This window comes from Mauremys reevesii, linkage group 5 (assembly GCF_016161935.1).
Source record: "Mauremys reevesii isolate NIE-2019 linkage group 5, ASM1616193v1, whole genome shotgun sequence".
NCBI lineage: Eukaryota > Metazoa > Chordata > Testudines > Geoemydidae > Mauremys > Mauremys reevesii.
This window is the reverse complement of record NC_052627.1, coordinates 100,593,689-100,618,257: the sequence shown is the minus strand read 5'-3', so window position 1 is coordinate 100,618,257 and position 24,569 is coordinate 100,593,689.

Sequence of the window (24,569 nt, the reverse complement as noted above, 5' to 3'; positions counted from 1 at the left end):
AAATGCAACTAGGAACTGCAGTAAATTGGAGATTGCATGAGAATGCAGTAAATATGATGGATGTATAAAGCAGTGCTTCTAATTATCAACAGAAAACATTTTTTCTTTGATAAAAAAATACATTAAGATCTGCATGAAAGTCGTGGATTTGGCACTTTACTCTCCAGAGTGAAAAATTAATCAGAGCTTGTTCTTTTACTGGAGTAACAGTCCCTCATCCTGAGCTCTGAATATCATGATTAGAGTGAAAATCTGCTTTTTGACTGCTTCTCAGTGGTTTCACATTGCTGGAGGAATTGCTCTCTGCTGACTCACCAGTGTCCACCTCAGCATTTTCTGCCTCCAGGGCAGGCTGTTGGTCTTATTCATAAATTGAAAACACAGGGAAGAATAATTAAAGAGTGAACTGTAATTATGAGCGAGATCCAAAGGGAGCAAAACTAACATGGAGTGTAGGCCTTAGGTTTCCTGTTAGTACATTTAGGATTAGCTATAAAGTCTTGTTAAACTCAATTAAATAGTTCATTAGAAGGATTTTTCCTATTAGAGTTGGATAGGTGACTTGACTTTTAGAACTATGCTGTTTGTTAAGTTTTTCCTTTCACTGCTATTCTGTTGAACTGCAATCTGTCAGTTTGAGGAGATTTCTTCCCTCCTGAGAAAAACATTGAAAAAAAATGTTCCCGATTATGTGTGTGTTTTGGGTTTTTTTTCCTGTTTTCTTTTTTCCATGAATGATAATTAGAGATTTGTCAAATGGCAGGGAAGTTATGCATATCTGGCAAACTCTGATATTTGCTGGTTGATAGGACACCCTGGCATTTATGTTGTTTTCCTCCTCTATTATCTGTTTTACTAAACCTGGATCACACACTTGCTATCACAATTTATAGTGGGTATCAGATCAGAAATAATTGGTTTCTTTGTAATGTCTGATTTGTCAGGGATACATTCTGATGTGGTTTTTCTGCACTATGTACTATCCTAATCTTAGCAGTAGTGTGACACTATAAAATTGTGTTGAATGAGGCATTGTGCACTTACTGCACTAGAAATATAGGACTTGTCAGATATTAGTATCCCAATTGACCTTCGTGAGGATATTCTAAAAGACTGCAGGAACATCAGTACAGGTAAACCTTTGAGAAAAAGAGACTCACAAATATTTTAGGATCTGAAAGGGCTGAGCACTCTGGCCAGACCCAGAAACATGCTTATCTACATTCTTAACTTTATGCATATGGGTAGTCCCATTGAACTCAGTGGATTTCAAGCACATACTAAAGTGGTTTCTGAGAAGGGATAGACTTTTGTCTTAATGCTTTGCTGAATCAGTTCCCTCATGCTGCAAATTTTTCACATCTGACTCTAAGGCCAGGTCTACACTAGACACATACTTCGTGAAGAATCCACACCCCTGAGCAATATATATATATATATATATATATACCGATCTCACCACCACCACCACCACCCATGGAGACTGCGCTATGTTGGTGAGAGAGCTTCTCCCACTGACATAGCTACTGCTTCTTGTGTAGGTGGAGTTATTAAGCCGATAGGAGTGCTGTTTCCTGTTAGCTTAGTGCATCTTCACCAGAAGCTACAGCTAATGCAAGTTTGTAGTGTAGACCTGCCTTGAGGATAACTCTCTCTGTGCTTTGGACAAATCCCTTTTGAATTCAATTACTTCTTCTGTATAATGAGGTCAAAAAATCAGAGCAGTCAAAATAGGTACAGAGCTAGGGCTTGATTCACACTGGTCACTTTACACTGTGCCTATCCCTCCCATCATTCCTGCCAAGAGAGCTAGATGGGCATACTAGGGGTATTCTACACTGTGAAATAGGTCGATTTTATACAGTCAATTGCTTATGTTCACACTAAGCACATTAAGTTGGTGAAGTGTGTCCTCGCTACTGTTCGCTGCTGTTGTGGGCAAGTTTACTGTGGGGGCTGCTGTGATCCAAGTGGCCAATGCAATCATTGACGTTCTGTTATCAAGGGTAGTGACTCTGGGAAATGTGCTGGCCTTTTTAGATTTTAGGTGCATCATATTCCTGTCCTTTGTCGCTGGTGAAGAATTCTTGCAGCCATACATTCAAGTCTGGTTGGCACTGTAACACCCCATAGCACTTCTGTGTTTGACACATGTATCAGATCCAGGGCTCTTGCTCTTTTGCCTTGGCCGAGGTACCTTGCCCTGCCCGGACCTCCAAGCATTTGACACAGAAGAATCTGCAGCAGCTGGCATTGCTACACAGGAGCAGCTCCTTGCCTTCACAGCAGACGGTGCAGTAGGACTTCTAACCATTGTCATCTACTGCTTCCACTGCAACTCTGCTCTCCTGCTCTCCTGATCCCCAGCGACGAGCTTGGGAGATCCATACTGGTCCTCCTCAGTGCTGATGGCAGCAGATGGTGCAGTAGGACTGGTAACCATCCTTGTCGGACATGTAGCTTGGATGGGGGTTCTGGGAACGTCTTCCCTGCCCGGCTTCTAGCAACCTCCAGGCCATGGTGTACGGCTCCATCACTTCCCCTGCAACTCTGCTCTCCTGCTCCCCAGCGACGAGCTCAGGGGATCCGTTCATGAAGCCTGGACAGTAGTAAGGAGAAGTTCAACTATAGGCTGAGAAAGTGCAGAATGGTGGTAGAATGTGCCTTTGGGCATTTAAAAGCTTGCTGGAGCTGTTGATCAGACCTCAGCGCAAGTAACATTCCCATTGTTATTGCTGCTTGCTGTGTGCTCCATAATATCCGTGAGAGTAAGGGGGAGACATTTACGGTGGGGTTGGAGGTTGAGGCAAATCGCCTGGCGACCATTTTTGAGCAGCCAGACACCGGGGGTGGGGGAGGAGGGAAGGACATGGCCACATTGCTTATTGTAGCCACACTAAAAATCAAACTGTTTGAATGACAGCCTTCTGTTGCTTGGGCCATCCTCTGGAGTGAAGTGGCTGGGTGCCCAGAGTCTCCCCTCCACCCCGCATTATTGGGCGTCTGGGTGAGGAGGCTATGGAACATGGGGAGGATGGTAGGCGGTTATACAGTGGATGCAGCGGGGGTCTGTGCTCTTGTTGGCTTACCTGCAGCTCCAACAGACACTTCATCATGTCTGTTTACTCCCCCAACAGACGCTTCATCATGTTCATTTGCTCCCCGATTAGCCTCAGCATTGTGTGCTGCCTCCGCCCTTCGTGCTCACTTAATTCTTTCCTGGCTTCTGCCACTGAATGCCTCCATGTATTAAGCTGTGCCCTATCAGTGCGGGAGGACTGCATGAGCTCAGAAATCATGTCATCATGAGTGCATTTTTTTCGCCTTCTAATCTGCGATGACCTCACGGATGGAGATGATGGGGGGGGGCTGCATGGTCACCTGTGCTCTACGATTATGAGTGGACTGCATGATCACCCATGCTGCTGAGTTCACCACACTGACCAAACAGGAAATGAAATTCAAAAGTTCCCAGGGCTTTTCCTGTGTACCTGGCTAGTGCATCGGAGTTCAAAGTGGTGTCCAGATCGGTCACAATGGAGTACTCTGGGATAGCTCCCAGAGGCCAATACCATTGATTTGCGTCCACACTACCTCAAATTTGACCCAGCAAAGTCGATTTTAGCACTACTCCCCTCGCCGGTGAGGAGTACAGAAGTCGATTTGAAGAGCCCTTTAGGTCAACGGAACGGGGTTGGTTGTGTGGACGCATTCATTTTTAAATTGACCTAACGTGGCTAAACTTGACCTACCCTTGTAGTATAGACCAGGCCTAGAAGAAGGATGCTACACCTACTTAAATTAGTGGAATAATTCCCCTTGTAGCCCACCCTAGGGTAAGTCTGGTCCACACTACTCCCAACACTGGCCTGTGCCTAACCGGCAGTAAGTCAAAGTGCATAATCTCACATAGAGGCACTTATAATAAATGCCAAAATAAATTTTTCAAGCACCCAAATGTTTATTTGAATATTTAGGAACTAGGGGAGGGATCCATGGAGGGACTTAGGTGCTGCAACATTAAGCATCGCAACACCTAACTATTGAAAATTACTGGAACAACACAGCAATTCATAATCCAGAGTTAAGCGCTTATGCTCCCTCTACAATGAATGGGGAGAGGTAGGCATCTTAGAATCCAGTAGGTTAGCCCAATGGGAAATGCCAACCAGAGAGATATATCCTATGGCCTGCCTCTCTCTTGGAGATAGATGCCTAAGGGCTTGCCTACACTTACAGTGCTGCACTGGCTCAGCTGCACTGGTGCAGCTGCTCCACAGTAATGCTTACTGAAGACTCTACCTATATTGATGGGAGAACTTCTTCCACTGGTACTCCAACTTCCCAGGAAGCACTAGCTATGTCTATGGGAGAAGCTTCCCATTGACGGAGTGCTGTCAACAGTGGGAGTTATGTCAGTATAACTATGTTGCTCAGTGGTGTGGATTTTCCACACTCGTGAGTGACATAGTTATACCAACATAAGGTTGTAGTCTAGACCAAGCCTAACCACAGGCTGCAGAGAGATGCCTATCTATAGACATGATGCCACCAGTTGGAGTCAGGCAGTTTAGGTGCCTAAGCTGCTTTTTTTAAGGAAATAATTAGGTACCTGCCTCTCTCTACATAAAACAGCCAGAGAAGGATGTGCGCATCTTATAACTTTTAGTCTAGTGGTTAAAGCACTTGCCTGGAATGTGGGAGACCCTGCTTCAAGTGCCTCCCCTGCCACACACACACACTATCCAGAGGAGAAGAAAAGATTTGAAGAGGGAGGTCTCCCAACTCTGAGGAGAGTGCTAGAATCATTAAGTTAAGGGATAATGTGATCAAGGGCTCCCTCAATCTCTCCTGTTGAATATAATGTACTTTAGATAAACAATAAAAAAGTGATTGAAACAGAGGGACCTGACCATTATCTATTGGGTTAGAGTCATTCCCATTCCCTGTCTCTCTGGATCAATGACTATTTAAGTATCTATCCGCAGCTGAACAGTCACTGGGCCAGAGAGAGAGGAGCAAATGGGAATGACTCTAGTCCGGTGGTAACTCAGTGACTCAAATGACTCCCACAACCCAGGCAAATGATCTAACTACTGGGTTATAAGGTTGACACAACCTTCTCCTCCGGCCAGATTTTGAATGTTACCCAGTCCAGTAGGTGGCCTCAGAGCACACCTACCAGATCAGGCCACACAGATGCCTTAGATGGCCAAATGCCTTTCTTCCCCTGGTTCGTGGATCACTCTGGGGCTTAGGCAGGGGATAGCATCCAGAAGTCTAGAGGGAGATAGCAGTGTATGTGTCTAGAGGCAGAAACATAGGCACTAAAGGAAGTTTTCCTCTTAAAAACATAGGTGCTGAGTGAGGTTAGGTGCCACTAGGATTTGACAAGATTTAGTGGATTGCAGTGGAGCCAAAATTGGGATTTAGGCACCTAAACCCCAGACTTAGGTGCTAAATATGGGCCTTAAGTGCCTGTGTACCTTTGTATATCCCATCCTATATTCCTGAAATTAGGTGTCCAAGTTTGAAAACCGAGCTCACAAAACACAACTCCACATGTTACTGGATGAAATCACAGGGTGAAATTCTTTGGCCTGTGTTATTGCTAGGCTTGACTGAATTCAATTTTTATTCTGTATTATTTTATAGATAATATCAGTGTTTATTTTTAAGCATTTAAAATATTGTTATTGATTTAAATTTTCACAGTTGTGGGAAATTATAGGTGGGTTAGATAATTAATGACAGTAGATGCTCAAAAAGTTAAAGTTTCAGAACAGACACAACACAAATTGTCAGTATCACATGATAAAAGTCAATATCCTCAAATTAAACGCTAATAAATTCTCAAGCAGCATTTTTCATATTTTGCCTATCTGTACATTTTGATTATCATCAATGGAAAGATTTTGTCATCGGTTTGTGTGTATGGTGAAATCAACATTTATGAATGTTTACCAATAAAAATCTAATCCTTTCAAGCCTAGTTATTATTCAGGAGGTGAGACTATATGATCTCAATGGTCCCTTCTGGTCTTAACGTCTATAAATCCCTGAACTTGCTCTTTCTTAAATGCATTTTTATAATCACTCCTGGCCTCATTGCAATAGTTAAGCCTCCAATCTGTTAGCATTTCCATTATAAATTCTGTTTTACAAAAGGTTTATAAACTCAGTTATAAAAATATGCTCTGAGCTGAAACTTAACGTCTTCTTGTTACAATCTTAACAATGTAATTTCATGGTTTTCCTTAGATACCATTCTATTTTTCTCCTACACTATTGGAATTGTACACATTTATGGCCAGGTCCTGAGAGGTGCTCAGCCTATTAGTTTTTAAATTCTGCAAGCACCATTTTTAAGTTGTGTGCAACACACTAATCTTATTCAAAATATAAAAATAAAATGTATGTATTACTTTATAAATAAATAATAGACCACCAACCACTTATGCCCCAGGCTACCTGCACAGGTTTCAAATAAATAAATATGAGATGCACAACTACATTTCAAATGCCAAATGTGCTTGCTTCATTATTTCTGTCAATTCTATTGTACATAATTATCCACCCAACTTTTTTCAATAATGTGCACTAAGAATTCTGTCTTTTTCATTATATTTTTGAAATATGAAAAAAGTTTGTTTTCAGTATATTTTTACTACAATAGAAGGCCTTTTTGTACATTGAAGGTATACACAATAAAAGGGGCAAGGATAATTCAAAAAGCCATTTCCTCAGATATACTCTGCTCCTCTATTGATTGAAATTCATTAAAGGCAGCCACCTCTATCACAGTTCATTAGAAAACTCCATCAAACCATACTTCATCAAAAGATCACCAGCCTAAAATACCATTATAATCCAGGAATAAAGAAAATAATCAGACCATCTATTTACTATCTTATTGTCTGAACACTATTTAGACTGCTGCTGATATGCTGAGCTTGCCAGTTTCAAATTCCTTCTGGCTGGTCAGGACCTCTGACTTGTAACATATACAGTGGAATCGCATCATAGGCTCATTTAACTTACTCGATTTTAACTATACGCACTTGGCAAAACAAAAACAAAAAAAAGAAAAATAACAATTTAAATAACAGGTATTTAAAGTTCAGTGCTGCAGCCAGTGCTCTGACCTGCAAATAACCCACAATTCCTGGCTGAATTTAACATTGGTAGGTTCTATAGGCACTTTGGAGGAGAAAAAACGAATGAACAAAGGGACAATAATAAACTGCACCAATTCTTCCCTGAAGTCTAGAATGCCAACAGGAGCAATGTGTGATACCTACCACATTTGTATATTTTGATAACAGCAATAATACAAAAAAATGGGTTTCTATCCTTTATACGTGTTTCAGTTGCAAAATATCACTCTAACACTTATGATTTTAGTGTCAACCTTAGTACTGACCATATATTTTACATGTGACATGTAGTACTTTGAATGCCTCACTTGACACTTTAATCTAACACTTTATCCCTAACTATAATGAATGTGTGAGATTTCCCTTAAAGACTTTTTGCTTGGCACCTCATCAGAACTCTAGAAGATGGAGGAATATGTAACTGGGTGAAGCACAGACACTGCACAGGTTGGTCTCCATGCTTTGCTTGCAAAGCTATTTACAGTGCTTTGTCTAACACAGGGATAATGCACTACCAAGTATTTCTATGCAATTCAATTGTAAAGATGTCTCTCAGTTTCTCTCTTGAAATGACCTGGAGTATCACTGGACTTTTAAAAAAGCTGCTAACTTCCATCTGTAAGTGGCTGCGTTTTACTGATGGGTGAAGTGATTCCTTTCTAAAGAATTTGTTATTCACTAATACAGTGTATTGAGTGTTTTGGTGTCTCTGGATGAAGGTTATGTAATAATAGATATTATTTTATGTTATTATGTTATTAATAATAACATATTATTATTTTTATGTTATTATTAATAACTTCTCCTCCCTTTGATGTGAATACATCAATGGTACAATCTAATATAAATTACTGAAGCTGATCTCAAGCTGTCTTTTTCCACAGTAAGTAAAGGAGAGCTCAAAAATGATCCAAGAGCCCAGTAGCTACACATACAATAAAAGAACTACCGGAGCTGAAAAAAAAATCTGTTGGCAAAAGTTTATTTAAAGTAACATATTTGACATTTAAATCTATTTTACAATATTATTTAAAATAAGTGTAAAAATAAATTGGAATCTTAATGTCTCCTGTTTATGACCAAATAATATTGTTGTGTTATCATTAATGAGTAAGGTTTTAATTGATTTTTTTGGACTTATGGTTCTTACATATTTTTATTGTAATATTTAAAGTGCTTATTATAGGTGAGACATAATTAAAACTAAAATGACCTGTCCTTTCCCACTTCAAATTCTGGATATGGGTTCAACCTCGATTCAAATTAGATTGGGTGCCAGTTCCAAAGCTTTCCAACTCTGGTTCAGATATAACGGAAATCACACAAGAACTTGGGATTTTTCAGCTCATGATGGAGAAATCACAAGATCTTGTAATCTTTTACTATTTTCACTAACTATGAACCAAAATATTGCAAGAGCAGATCTAAACTGGAGGTGCAGACAGGGACAGAATTATACCTTATGCATCCCTATGCACAGCATCTTCAGCGTCTCCCCTGCCTACAGCTAATTGTACTGTGATGGGCTTTTTCTTTAAATTACCTGGCAACCAACTTATACATGTATTCACCTCCTGTCCAACATCACAGAAAGAGAAGCTGGTTAACAAATAATAAGAAAGCCTGTTTCAAGTTATTAATAATTTTGTTCTGTGTAAATTTCCCCGCAAAAACTTAAGATCTCATTGTTGGTGTTTATTTTGTGTCCTTTGAAATGCAAATTGCTTATTAAAGCTCCTGAAACCATGAAACACAATTCAGAATACCTGAAAATGTTTGAATGTGTATGGATATTTTTTCAGATATACAATAGAACCTCAGAGTTATGAACACCAGAATTATGAACTGACTGATCAACCACACACCTCATTTGGAACTAGAAGTATGCAATTAGGCAGCAGCAGAAAACAAGCCCCTTCCCCCCGCACCACAACCACCCAAAAGGGCAAATACAGTGTATTTGTAAAACAAGTACTGTGTTAATCTTAACATACTAAAGAACTTAAGGGAAAGTTTAAAAAAAAATTGACGAGGTAAGAAAACTGTTTCTATGCTTGTTTCATTCAAATTAAGATGGTTAAAAGCGTAGTAAAGTTCAAAGCTGTATTAAGTCAATGTTCAGTTGTAAACTTTTGAAAGAACAGACATAACAGTTTGTTCAGCATTATGAATATTTCAGAGTAATGAACAACCTTCATTTCCGAGCTGTTCATAACTCTGAGGTTCTACTGTACTGCCTTTCATTTGGAAGGCCTATAAAGGTTAAGGGTGAACTTTTGGCCATGCTAACGTCAACGACAAAACCCTCACTGAATTCTGTGGGGCTTGAATTTCACCCCAAGAGTCATTGTCCAGCCACAGAGCTTGTGACTATAAATCCTATAATAATAATTAAAAGATAGAAATGCATACTCTTTATTAATATTCTATCAAAACAGCAGTATATTACTAATGATTTGATGTCAACAAACAGTAAATAGCAAAACAAAACTCATTATTTTTCTATCTCCTTACTTTATAGTTTGCAAATATCAAAGTGTTTAAAATATATTTCTTCTAATCTTAGGAGAAATTCATGTGCTTTACATTCTTTAACCGTGATTACAGTTGCAGCTCTGCAGCTCTCACTTTAAACTTTTATATGTGTTAGCTGTAATTTGTAGTATGTGGAATTTCTTCAAGAAGCGTGAAATCAAGTTCCAGTTTTGCAAGCTAACATTTCCCCCCTGGAGCAACAAATGCAATGTAGAGGATGCATGGTCAGCACACCAATAAAAGTCTGCAATTTTTACAAGCAAGAGTGTTCAGACATACAGCAAAACACCCTATTAAAAACATGATAGTTCAGGGATAACATTGAAATCTGTGTTTTGTTTATTTAAAGCAAAAAAAAATAGTTCATAGATCCTTCAGGGTGGTGTGTCCATGTTTCAGAATGCAAAAGAGTCGTCTCTGTTTGACATAGCATTTGTTTTCCTACAGATTTTTAGAGATGTCAGAGAACTGGCTATTCACCTCAGAAATCGCAGTTGGAATATAGCCTGAGGTTTGCAGGGTAGTGACTCTGATGGTCTTAGTGTAATCTTTATTGGCTAGTAGTATATATCCCCAGACTTGCATATACACTTGACATATTTTTTTCCTAACTAGCAGTCTTGCTAAAGCATTAGTTAGAAAATTGGATTTTTCTTTCACGTGCTGGGCTATAATGGCCAGAAATGACCTATCAAGATTAAATTTGTATTACACAGGCTTCTGCTTGTACCTTATCTATAATTTCAATTTTGCACACAGAATCTCTTGCTTGAGCGGGTTGAATGCACCAAATATTGCAAACAATTATTTGTGCAAATTAAATTATTGAATGCACTTTGGCAGTATTCATGTCCCTTTTGGGTTTGCTTCCTATGAATATGTAATAATAATTATTATAATAGCGGGTAGGGGGCTGTGACAGAGTGCAGGGAGCTAACAGGTGACACTGCACTCTGATCACTCTGCCACCAATTAGTCTCCAAAGAAGGCTGATTGGAGAATTGAAGTTAATTGCCTCTTCAGATGGAGATGGTGGGTGTGGGTGTGGGTAAACTAAAAAGCCAATTAGCTCATCAGCTCAAGTCTGATAAGAAGGTCACAGGAAGGAAATGAAGAGGGGGAAGGAACTAGCTGAGTTCAATGTTAGTGAGTTCTCAGAGAGTGGAGACTTCTTCTCCTCCCAGGTCCTGGGGAAAGAGCCAAAAACACAGGGGATGCTGTAAATAGGAGTGCAATGAGGGACTGCAAAGGTATTGATAGAGGGAACATAAACAGCACGGTGTGGAAATGCAATCAGTGGAGACTGAGCACGTTTCTGTGGTACAAGAAGACAGGAGCAGACAGCCTGGGATCTGGGTCCCCCAAAATACCAACCACTACAAATCCACAGTAAGAGAAAGTCTCCGAGCCTTAGAATTTACAGTGTGGCCAGAGGGGTGCTGCAATTTTGATATTCTCTGCTCCCCATGGTCCATAAACTGGCTGAGTCTGCTCTGAATGATGACAGGAGCCAGATAAGCTTCTGGCAGGGTCTAGGATACAAAGAATGAAAAGGAGGCTTTAGTACAGTGCAGTACAGTGGATGCAAGAGTGCAAAGGGGAAGAACCATGGTCTTATTCTCTTTTTTTCAGTCCTTTCCTCCTGAATTCCAGGCCTGCTTCAAGTTTCCTTCATTCCTCTCTGAGCAATTCTGAAACTATTGCTCTTGCCCCAAAAGATGAGGCATCTCCACGTTTTTTTCCAAGTTTTTGTTCACCACACTTGCCCTTGCTATTAATATTTCTGACGCCACCACTCTGGGTTACTAAGTAAGCTCATGAGGCCTTTTATTCATCAACTCTGTTTTCATTTCCCCCTCAGCAAGAAACTGTTACTCAGAAATGAAGTTAGTCATAGTCTATCTCACAACTAGTCTTAAAGGAACAGCATCCAAATAGATGGCAAGCCAAAAAAGTTTCAGAAGAAGATAATAATATTCAGACTAGCAGAGCGAGGTGGTAGAGTTAACCAGCATTTGCACACTGAAAAGGTAAGAAAGGGTGACCACTGGTGTCACAAAATTGGGTTTATAATGGAATCAGGGGCACTTTAAGACATATTTATATCATTGCGGGTCATTTCAGGCAGATTGTTTTAACAACAATCTAAACATTTTACTATGCCTTCTCACAATAGGTAACTTCTGAAATGTAGAAGTGAGTGGATTAGTCCTGACAAATTTGGGCAGGTATTAGTTACCATGTGGCAGAGTCCTCTGTGGCTTTGTGTCATCCTCACTAGTAGTGCCCACAAAAAGTTTTATTTTCAGAAGTTTTATAATACTTAATGATTTATAGTACTGTACTTTGTATTTCTTCTTATGTGACATCTATATCATTGGAGGTTTGCAATCAAGGTAGCTCATTTTGTATGATCTTCTGCTAATCTCTTTGTGGCTGAAAAGTCCTTTTGATTTACCCAGGATGAATCCATTCATTGTCCATTCAAGATCTTTTTCTGCTTCGTTTCTTCTGCAATCAACTTTCTCTTCCAGTGTCCGTAAAATACATTGCCAATTAAACCTCTTGAAGAGTCCTGCAAATCAATTCTTTCTTTTCATAAGATTTCTGATTGCTAAATTCCAATAATCTCCAAAGTCTTTTCATTGGTTAAACAGTGTATTCATGATATTTTCAGACTTCTTCTATAACACCATAATTTAGAGGACTGACGCTTTTTTTATCAGTTGTTTGAATATCCATGTTTTATAGCCATAATTTAACAGGGTCAAAATTTAGTCTTCAGATTTATGTTTCTTCTCATCAGATGTGCATTCTTCCACAATCCCTCTCTCACTCTTGTTATTCTGGTGCTGATTTCAGTATCTGCTCTTCCATCAGCTGTTATGATGCTGCCTAAGTAGCAATAATTTTTCAGTTGCTGCACAGCTGTGCATTTTGCACTTACATATTACTTTTTATCCATAGGTCTCAAAGCACCTCCAAAAGATGGGTAATTATCTTCACCCTCATTTTACAGATGGAAAAATTGAGGTGCAGAGAATGTACATGAGTTGTACAAAACACAAAGTCAGTGGCAAAGTTGGAAATAGAAACTTTGTTGTCCTGACGTCTCCCAGTCCTGTGTACAGTTTACTAGACAACAGCTATTATTGCTAACATTTATATTATAGTAGAACCTGGAAGACTCAACCAGACCCTGTGATGCTAGGAACTGTATAAATATATAGAAATAAATGACTGTCTCTTCCCCAAATAGTTTACAATCTGAAAGCAACACTAGAGATGACAATATGTTATACAAACAAGATTCTGTTTGTCTGTAACTTGTGTATTTCAGTGCAGGACCATTTTTAACTAACTGATTTTTTACTTTTAAATGCAATAAGAAAACACAGGGACAAACTGTGACCCCTTTACTCACAATGCTGAGCAAAAATCAATGGGCTGCTCATAGGAGTAAATGTTTACCAGTGTGAGTACAAGGTTCATAATCTGACCCCTAATAATGGCAGCATCATATCAATAAATTATTTATAGAACACTGATCTGACTATTTGATTTTGAACTTTTCAATGATTTGCCTACGAATCAGAATTCCATGCTTCCTAGAAAGAAGAGAAATCGTCAATAAATAATAATGAGTAATAAGAGGGAGATATCTTTGTCTGCCAAGTATGTGTAAGAAGAAAGAAATAAGACTAAGATAAAGAAGGACCAGGTGACGCTTAGAGGAAATGGAAGTAATTTTTCTTTATTTGATATTTGTTATGAATTAAAATGCAACTAATGACTTTTATATATTATGCTTTCAAGGGGATGCATATGTTTACAGTATTGTATCTGTAGCTGTATGTGTATCTGAAGTTCACTTTTAACTGTGCTCATTAGTATAATTATTATTATCATGGGCCCCATCCTACTCCCTCTGAAATCAATGGGAGCTGGATAAGGCCCCATTCCTTGTAATTAAGAAACAACATTAAAATGCAATGAAAAGGGTTGTTGGGTCTTATTTTTACACTGTTTCAAACTATTGGCCCTCCTGGTTATAGATGCTGGATTACAGCATGAAGAATGTGTTTGAAGCTCTCAAGTGCAATTTGATGCACAAATGATTATTTCATAAGATCCATTAAACCCCTACTGCATTTCCAAATCAAAGATTTACTATGGACAACAGACAGATTTTGGCATGCAACACAGGTGCTTAGATCTTTTAAGTGCCTGATTCTATCTGGTGGTTAGCATCTACAGCATGATTCCTTGAATCCTCAAGTTTCCTGTATCATGACTATATATATATGATTCAATCCTTGACTTTTACTCATATAGATCACTCTTGTAAGCAGTCTCAGTAAAGTATCCTACTAAGTGTTGGACACTCAATGGGAGCTGAAGGTGCTCAGGACGTTACAGGGTTATGGCTTCTCAGGCTTGCTGTGGGTACCAAGGGTTCTATCCAGCAGGATGCTAAGTGTCTGTTTTGACATATTAAATCAAGACTTATTGCCTGGAAAAGAGCTACCTGAATGAGTAAAAGATGCAGGAAGAGGTATATGATCATTCATCAATAATGATAGCTTATTTCTTTAAAATATTACAGGATGTTTTAAAAAAAAGATACACATCGTGTTTTAGGGGTGCTCTGGGGCAGAAATACCTGTATTTTGTATATGTCATAAGAATTGGTGATAGTTGGCAGGAGTCATTATCATATTCAGGGACTTTTAAATATCAACAATAAGAAGAAACTAAAATTATTAGAACTAAAGTGAATGTAACACTGTTCAAAGATAACATATTAACAGGACCAAGGTCTTCTGTTTGTCCAAAGAGCAGACAAATCATAGGCAGTAGCCAGGGTTGAATTAAGGTAATCTAGGAACATAACAACGTGGGAACCATCTCTGGCCTGGTTCCCCACTTGGAGTAGCAGTGGCAGCATGATCCTCTGCCCCTCCCCAAAAGACAGGAGCTGCAGCATGGGGCTCTCTTCTCTCCCTTCTCCAAGGAATGGAAGGAGGATCCCCCTCATTTCACAAACAACCAAGGTCCCTGCTTTTCCTTGGAGTCAAAAGATAGTGAGGGTTGGGGGAGGGAAGGGGCAGGCAGTACTTAGCTCAGCAACTGGGTTGTACCTGCTTGGGTAGATGGACTGGGCCTGCTCACTCTTCTCACGGTGTCTCCTGCTGTGATATTGTTGTAGGACTCCCAAGAGAAGTGGGTCTTGGAATTAATACCTATAGACTTGAATGGGCCAGGTCACCCTTTTCTGAGATATATTCTTATGCTGGCTACAAACTCAGGTAGATGTTTCTGTATCCTTTACACTTGGTCACATTTTCAAGATTCTCTTCACAAGCATGAGGATTATAAACTTTATTTTTTGTTGAATGAAAGCAGAGATTCTGAAGAAATCCCATGACCAAAAAGAGTGGGCACCCTAGTTATGGGTCAATAGTGCCTATGTCTTACTCTTAATTCAGCCTAGATGCTAGCGATGAAAACTTTTCTTTCTTATCCACTGCTGATACTCCTTAATCAAACCTGGAGGACTGAGAATGAGAGGAGTTTAGTCTCTATGAACATTTCATTGTTGGAAAGACAGAATAAGCAAAATTCAAAAATTCAGAGAAATTCAGTCTGTGTAAACTTCCAGATATGAAGTTGCTGGACACTCTTCTTTGTTACGAGAGTTTATAATAGTCAAGTGAAATATGTAATAGCTGACACATTTTTTTTCTGTCATCTCTGGTCAAATTACTGATTGGATTTCTCTGCTGTTCTAAAATATCTGAAATGTCTTTCTCCTTCAAGCTGTTTGATTCCTTGTTTTCAAATCACTATCTAAATGTTATGCCTAGTCTAAAACCCACAACTGTCACATGACAGCTTTTTTGCTGTTATTTCATTGTAAACAGTTGCACTTTGCTGGCATTATTTCTAAATTAATAGACTCAAAACCAAGACAGTGACATCTTCAAAAATTTAATCTATAAAATAAGTAAAACTTATATATAGAAAAACTGCTGGATTTAGCCACTAATGACCCCATTTATAAAAGAGTAGCATGATAATTATTTTACTAAATTTTATTACTCCGTTTTCAAAAAAGCATCTTCTAACATAACAGAATAATCTACTATCACTTCCCACTAATTTACACTTAGTAGTGTATTGGGTACAGTGTATTTCTCAATGAAACAAAGCCCATTTAAAATATACCCTTATTAAGCTGTTCGCTGTTACTTCCCCACACTTGAGTTTTCTGCTTTGCACTGTGCAGAATTTAACTTTTTGTCTTTCATCAACATTTTAGCAATAGTAGGTAAAATAACTTAATCACAATTTTTCAGGGGAAAATTGGAAATAATTAACGACTAACAGTTAAATTCTGCACAGTGCAAAGCAGAAGCACTCACAGTGCCCGGGTCCTGGCCACTGGTCTGGTGGGCTCTGCATTTTAATTTAATTTTAAATGAAGCTTCTTAAAACATTTTAAAACCCTTATTTGCTTTACATACAACAATAGTTTAGTTATATATTAAAGATTTATAGAAAGCAACCTTCTAAAAAGGTTAAAATGTATTACTGGCACACGAAACCTTAAATTAGAGTGAATAAATGAAGATTCGGCACACGACTTCTGAAAGGTTGCCGACCCCTGGTCTAGATCATGACATCCAGGTCATGTCTAAATCTTCCTTATGAATAACTAGGAATTGCCACTATGAATGACAATAGATAGTCATTGGGCTAGGGTAAGAGACAGAGAAGGATTCTGTAGCCATGTCGTTAGGCCCCTCACCCTGGCTGTGAGAGATCCTGAAGTCTTTACCCAGCCCCACCCTCCCATGGGTGATTAATTATTCATAAAAAGAGCTTCAACGGGAGAAATTGAGAATGCTTCCAGCTCAGACTATCCATAGCCCAGTGATAGGGGCTCTTACCTGAGAGATATAAACACATGTTCAAATCCCTTCTCCTCATCAGACAGAGGAGGGAACTGAACTGGGATCTCCTACATCTTTGATTAATATGCTAAACCCTTGATTACTCCTCCATGTAATAACTTCACAACCTCCTCAGGGGTCCTGACCCCCAGTTTGAGAACCCCTGGTCTGAATTAATTCCCATTTGAACTAGAGAATATCTTTTAGAAAAAAATATTCAACCAAGAATTAAAAATTTCCAGTGATGGAGGATCCACCACAAATCTTAATGTGTTGTTCCAATGGCAACAATCCAATTACCCTTCCTGATAAAAAAAATTGTTCCTCATTTCCAGTCTGAACCCATCTATCTTCAACTTCCAACCATTGGATCTTACTATTCCTTTGTCTTCTATATTGAAGAGCCTTCTATTATTAAATTTCTATTTCCCATATAGGTACTTCTAGTCCACAGGTAGTCAATTATATTTTGCGCAGGTCCAAATGTATTGGTCAAGATATAGTCAAGGTCCAGACTCCAGAGAAAATAATTAAAAAAATGATAATAATAAATAAATAAAAATATTCTGAGGTCCATTCTAAAGTGTCTGGTGTCCAGATTTGGCCTATTGACTACCCCATTCTAGTTTATGATCAAGTCACCCCTTAACCTTCTCTGTATGTTAAAGGAGTTCAAGAGCATGTTTTCCAACTCTTTGATCATTCTTGTGGGTTTTCTGTAAACCCTTTCTCATTTTTCAACATCCTTCTTGAATTTTGAACACCAATACAGGGTCCATATTGAACCAGTGCAAAATACAAAGATATTATAACCTCCCTACTCCTACTCAAAATTCTCCTGTTTATACATCCCATGGTCACATTAGGCCTTTGGGTGACAGGATTGCACCGGGAACTCAGGTTCTGCTGATTATCCACCATGACTCCCAAGTCTTTTTCAGTCACTTCTTCCCAGGATACTATCTCCTATTGTGTATGTATAACCTACATTCTTTGTTCCTAGAAATATGACTTTACATGTGCCCATATTAAAGGCATATTCCTTGTTCCCAGTATACCAAGTGATCCAGATCTTTTTGTATAAGTGACCTGTCCTTTTCTCTATTTACCACTCCCCCAATCTTCCAATCTTTGTGTCATCTGAAAACTTTATCAGTGATGATTTTGTTTTCTCCCAGGTCATTGACAAAACGTTAAATAATCTAGGAACGCCACTAGAAACAAACCTGCTCAATGATTCCATATCTGTAATTACATTTTAAGACCTATCAGTTAGCCATTTTTTAAACAATTTAATTTGTTCCTTGTTGATTTTGTATTGTTCTGGGCATCTTCATATATGTTATAAATTATTCACACAGTGAGCAAATAATTTGTAGCCAATAATTTATTTGCTGAATTTAGCCTACTTTTTTCTGTTGATGAATTTTCCCTGAATAGAACCAATCAGGTTAAGACACTGTAATGAACCAATGTATAATAAGCATAATGAACCAATCAATTAACCTGATTCTTAGAATCCATTTAATGTGGAATCAGGTTTCTAGTGTAAATAATGGTATTTTATGAGTTTAAAAATCAATGTCCATGAATATTCTCTGATATTAGCTTACATTTACTGTTTCTTGGTGAAATTGGCTTGTGGAGTACAGCAGAGCATCAAAGTATTATGTACTTCACATGCAGTACTTATGGGAGTGATTGCATAGGTGGAGAGACCAAGCATTGCCTAAAGGGTCTTCACAGTGGCCTTGTGTAGACTGACATGTGTGGCATGGGGAAAACACTGGAGATTGAACTTCATTGTGTGTTAAATTACAAACTTAAACCCTTCAACTATATCTGCACTGGAACATGTGCAGTTCCAGGATCAGAGCCTTAGACTTAGTTAATTGAAAGGTATTGCATCAAAAACAAATTCATTGCTGAAATCATTCATGTCTATGTGGAATCTTATACTTTTGACTGTGCCATTTTGATCTCAGTGTATGAGCAAATTAAAAATTTTAAATCTATGTGAACTAAAAGAGATAGAGTTTGCCCAAACTCTTCAAGTTCCTACCAGTTTTCCTACAGCTCTAGAGACAAGATGATAATAAGATGTTAGCCAAGAGTCATTTAATGTAAAGTTGAATCCTGGCAATATAACTGAAGTGTTGGTGGATAGATTTATAAACATTGGATATGTTTATACACAAAACAAAATTAAAGGGATTCCAAGATTCCTGATCTTGGAAACTAAGTTAAAATTTGAATTAAGTAGAACAATTATAACCCATAAATAATAAAATCATAAATATGGGACAGAGGACTTTTTACCCAGAAGCATCTTCATCTTTCTAGCAGAATTTAGTCACAGGTTATTGTATAATGAGAAATTGGCACACTCAAGACTGAAAGATTGATACATTTCTCTTTTCCTTTTGTAAAGTTCAAGACCTTTGAATAGGTTCTTAGAGGTTCTATGGTAATTTGAAATGTCTGTTTTCATACTGATTAATAGTTCACACTGGATGTGCAAAAATAGACTCTGAGACTACACAATAATTCCTGTTTCTGTGTTCACAGTGGCTCATGTTTATACAAGCAACTTACAATTATTGTACACAGTATTTTAATTGATCTTTTCTAAAACAGTCCAAACGGACCGAAAAACTAAATTTTCCACTTGTGCTGACCTGTTTTGTGTATGTGCAGTAATTTTTAAATCTTCAATAATTCTCCACTCAGAACCAACTGAATGTTTGATATGTGCATCCATCCTTCCTATTCATTCCTTAATTGTTTTCTTACCCTAAAGCCCATAAAGCTTAATTTGTTTCTTAATACCTTGACAGTATCTAAATCTGTAAATACTTCAGTGAGGCTATCATGAGTCTGGAAAATAAAGGTACCACACAGTTGCTTATGGTGAGTAAATGACTACAATTTTTATTGATCCAGTTATGCAAAAATTACCCAAACTGCAACTTGAAAGCTAAACCAAACCAATGTAATCTTCCCTATTTCTCCATAGTCATAGTTCCCGCAACCAAGAAGGCTTCTTTTAAACCTCAAAACTATTTGGATTCAGTCTCAAACTGAAATCCCAAACCTTCTCTCTCCTCAAATTTAGGATCTGACAAGAGGTGTCTCAATTTTGCTTGATGTGGAAGCCCCTTCCCTCTTTCCACCTTTCACATCATATCATGGCTAAACTCACTCTCAGCCCTTTTCTTGGGATTAGGATGAATTAAGGCCACACTGGTACACAGCTTCAATTTTCGATTCCTTCTGCCCATACTTTAGTAGTTGCTCAATATCCGTTCCATGTATGATCCTAATAACTTGGTCAAGCCTATGAAGTGCTTAGAAGAAAGTGAAGGGGAAGAAGAAGGAATAAAAAGCTGCCTTAACTAATTTGCAACAAAGGAAAAATTCTGTCATGAACCCAATTTGACCCAAATATCACGTCACTTAAATGTTATTGTACTATTAATATAACTGTAATATAAGCAACCCCACCATTCCATCAAATCAGAGACAAAAAAGAAAATGGGGAGTGGGCACAGGATTCTTGTTCACCATGAAGAGCAGGATTGACTCCCTTTCTGCTAATGGAATCCTATATCCCATAGACTTGTGTTGAGGAAGGAGGTCAATGAGTCATTCAAGTTATATACCCTGCTATCTCAGTAAATATGTGTGATGGCACAGGAAATCAAGCCCCAGGTGCCCCATCTTTAATGCCTCTCCTCATGGAGCTCAAAGTGTCACCATACTGGATGGCATCCAGGTTTCAGCTATGGCATACCATAGTGTCCTGAGGGGAAAAAAGTATATCAATATTAAATTATTATTTTTGCATGATCTCACAAATAAATGCAATGAGGATGTGAGTATATGCTTGTGAGATGCATAACCTTGGATACTTTATTCTCCTTGATGCATAAAGGCATTGCAGAGACTTTTCTAGGAGTCTGGAATCATCCTGGAAATATCTCCAGAAGACACAAGGGATTTAGGAATTTTGATGGCCAACAATAAGTGAATTTGTAGCCTTGCATGGAATTGCTGTGTACCATCCATTTTCCTTCTGACCTTCCTATAATATATAAGTTGTTCTTGTTTTTATCTGACATTACAGGTGTTCATATTTCACTCTTGTATTTTTAGTTTAAGTTGTACTTGATATGCTGTTCACCATTCAATCTTGTATTTTACTGCAGTCCTTATAACAGAGGTTCCCGTTGTCTTCTTCCGTTTGTAAACCTTGTAGCCTGAAGTTCAAGAGGGGAAGAAACTCTCTGCCCATGTATTGGTGAAGGGGAGGGAAATACAGCTACAAAGAGAGCTTCATTTGAATAACCTTTCTACCTAGAAGTCCTCCAGTGACACTTTGAGTGCCATCATAAATATATACAAACTCAGAATAGGTTGGGCAGTGGAAATGAACAGAGGGGGGAAATGGCATCTACCTCATGGTGAGGACTCAGCTCAAGAATCTATATGCTACTAGTTCCCCTTTACTGAGGATTTTGCATTGTTGAGAGGATTCTGCAGCAAAAAATGATGCACACTGAGGACTTTGCAATAGGAAATGACAGAAAAACAGCTCTTTGGCAGGGTGCAGTGTAGAGAAGGCTCTTTGCTGAAGCCACAGAGGACAGCCAATCCTGTCCAGCCAATAAATAAGGATGAAATCACTACAGCTGGGTTAGGTAGAGGAGTCTCAGGACCAGATAGCACTTTAGATTGGAGGCAGGCCAGACTGAATCTACCTCAGGACTCTGGGGCTACTCTACCCACCGACACAAACCATAAGTGGGGTTTAGTGGATGAGAAAGGGAAAAGTGATGTTGTAAAAACATTTGCCTGTTGGGCGCTCAAACCTGTGGGTGGGGAAACAGAGTTAATGGACTCCTGCCAAAGTTAGTGTTACTTATTCATAGACATAGAAATATTGTTGCTATGTTTCCCTAGTTGATGATGTGTTCCCTTCCACCCCAGCAAAATTTTGTCTGTTTCATACACAGACTCAGGGTCTGCAAGTGAGACCTATTGCTTGTTAAGGGCACCAAGGAAAGGCATTTAGTGATCCCAGAAATTCTGGGTGGGGGCTTGAGTTGATGGTATTTTTTACTTGTAAGAGGGATCCCCAGATATCTGAACTTGCTGCTGCTACCACTGACCTGGCAGAAGGGTTACATGTTGAAAAAATTGCTCTACCAAAAATGCAAACATTCTTACTACAAAAAGATTTGAAAAAAATTGTGTCCTGATCAGGCTGGTAAATTTATCCTGCAGTATAGATTTGTTTTCACGTCCTGTCTGTGTGTGGATAAAGTAGAAAGACAGATGGGTGACGTAATATCATTTATTGGAACAACTTCTGTTGGTGAGAGAGACAAACTTTTGAGTCACACAAAGCTCTTCTTCGGGTCTGGGAAGGGCACTTCCAGCAACACAGCAAAATGCAAGTTGGAACAGATTGTTTAGCATAAATAGTTTGAACATATTGCAAGGCTGAGTGGCCCATTAAAACTTCTTCAGTCATAGGACAAAAACATGGGTTGCTTGTGGGTTATAGATTGTTGTAATATGCCAGGAGCGGCCAAATGTACTGACCCTCTGAGCTGCATACAATAATCTTCAGAAGTTCAAGAGCCTCAAGACACGCACAACCTGCCCCGCAGGGAGGCACCTGCCAGAGCTCAGATCTAAAGCCCTTAGACCCTCCCCCCTGCAGGACAGAAGCCCCTAGTTCCACCACGATGCCACAGGGCAGAAGCCCTGAGCTCACTCCGGCCCAGTCTGGTAGGCAGAGAGTGGGGAGGGGGGTGTTGTGACAGGGTCAGGCCAGATGGCTACAGGAGAGTGATAGAGGCAGATATATTAGCCCCAGATTAAGTAGGTCCCCTTTCCTTGGCTAAAGTAACCGGGAAGGTTCCAGAACAATCAGGAACTTTCTGGAAATAATTAAGGCAGACAGTCTGATTAGAACACCTGCAGCCAATCAAGAAGCTGCTAGAGTCAATTAAGCCAGGCTAATCAGAGCACCTGGGTTTAAAAAGGAGCTCACTTCAGTTTGTGGTGTGCATGTGAGGAGCTGGGAGCAAGAGGTGCAAGGAATTGAGAGGGAGAGGGAGAGGGAGAGGGAGAGGGAGAGGGAGAGGGTGAGGGTGTGCTGCTGGAGGACTGAGGAGTACAAGCGTTATCAGACACCAGGAGGAAGGTCCTGTGGTGAGAATAAAGAAGGTGTTTGGAGGAGGCCATGGGGAAGTAGCCCAGGGAGTTGTAGCTGTCATGCAGCTGTTACATGAGGCACTATAGACAGCTGCAATCCACAGGGCCCTGGCTGGAACCTGGAGTAGAGAGCGAGCCCGGGTTCCCCCCAAACCTCCCAACTCCTGATCAGACACAGGAGGAGTTGACCTGGACTGTGGGTCCACTAGAGGGGAAGATCTCTGAGGCATGCAAATCCACCAATAAGCGCATTATCCACCAAGGAAGAGGAGGAACTTTGTCACAGTGTGTGAGGATCTCCACAATCCGCACTTTAGCTGAAAAAGAGCTGCATGCGCCTCACGAGCCACAGGTTGGACACGTCTGTAATAAGCTATAAATCTAGAGTCTCTGTTCATGCCATGATATTTAGTGTCTAGCAAAGTAATGAATTCAAGTTCCCAGGCTTGTCTTTTGAAAATGTTGTGCAGGTTTCCTTTGAGAATGAGAATTGATAGGTAAGATATAGAGTCAATGCTTTGTGAAAAGTGTTCACCCACAGGTGATAGGCTGTTTTTGTCTTTTATCAGTTTCTGTGTGAGTTCATTTGAGAGCACAGTGATTGTCTTGTTTCACCCACATAGTTGTTATTGGGGAATGTTGTTGTGGTAGGAAGGGGTAGGATCCATGGATCTTGAAAGGGGTGTTGATCACTGTAGCAGTGGAGATATGTCTGCATGCTCTTCATCTGTTGTTCTGGCAGGCTCCGGGCCCGCTTTGAGTTGATGTGTCCTGGTCTGTGGGGAGCTTATTTCTAATGATGAACTTGTAGAGCTTGGGGTATTGGGGATAGAGTAGTCTTGTCACTGGTTAATTGTAGAGGGCCAGGTTTTGTAGTCCTAAATGCATCAACATTCTCATTGAAGTCAATGGGTGCTCAGGTCCTTTAATCTCTTTTAGGTACTTATGTGTCCCCATCATCCTAGTAGATGAGTGACTCACAGTTATTAATGTATATATCCTGTGATGGAGCAAGGCCAGATGGCTACAGGAAAGTACTCAGGAACAGGTATGTTAGCCCCAGGCTAAGCAAATCCCTAGTACCATGGGAACCAAAATGGCAGTTGCTCCAGGGTAATTAAGGCACCTGGGGCCAATTAAGAACTTTCTAGAAGGCACCGGAGAGAGCTACATTGATTGGAGCACCTGCAGCCAATCAGGGCAGGCTAATCAGGGCACCTGGTATAAAAAGGGGAGCTCACTCCAGTCAAGCAGGAGGAGCCAGAGGAGAGAAGTGTGTGTGAGGAGCTGGGAGCAAGAGGCACAAGGAGCTGAGAGGGTGTGCTGCTGGAGGATTGAGGAATTATCATACAATCAAGCATTATCAGACACTAGGAGGAAGGACCTGTGGTGAGGATAAAGAAGGTGTTTGGAGGAGGCCATGGGGAAGTAGCCCAGGGAATTGTAGCTGTCATGCAGCTGTTATAAGAGGCACTATAGACAGCTGCATTCCACAGGGCCCTGGGCTGGAACCTGGAGTAGAGGGTGGGTTCCCCCCAAACCTCCCAACTCCTGATCAGACACAGGAGGAGTTGATCCAGACTGTGGGTTCCACCAGAGGGGAAGATCACTGAGGTGAGAAAATCCACCAAGAAGCGCAGGACCCACCAAGGTATAAGAGGGACTTTGTCACAATCCCCATAACACTCCTGTGAGG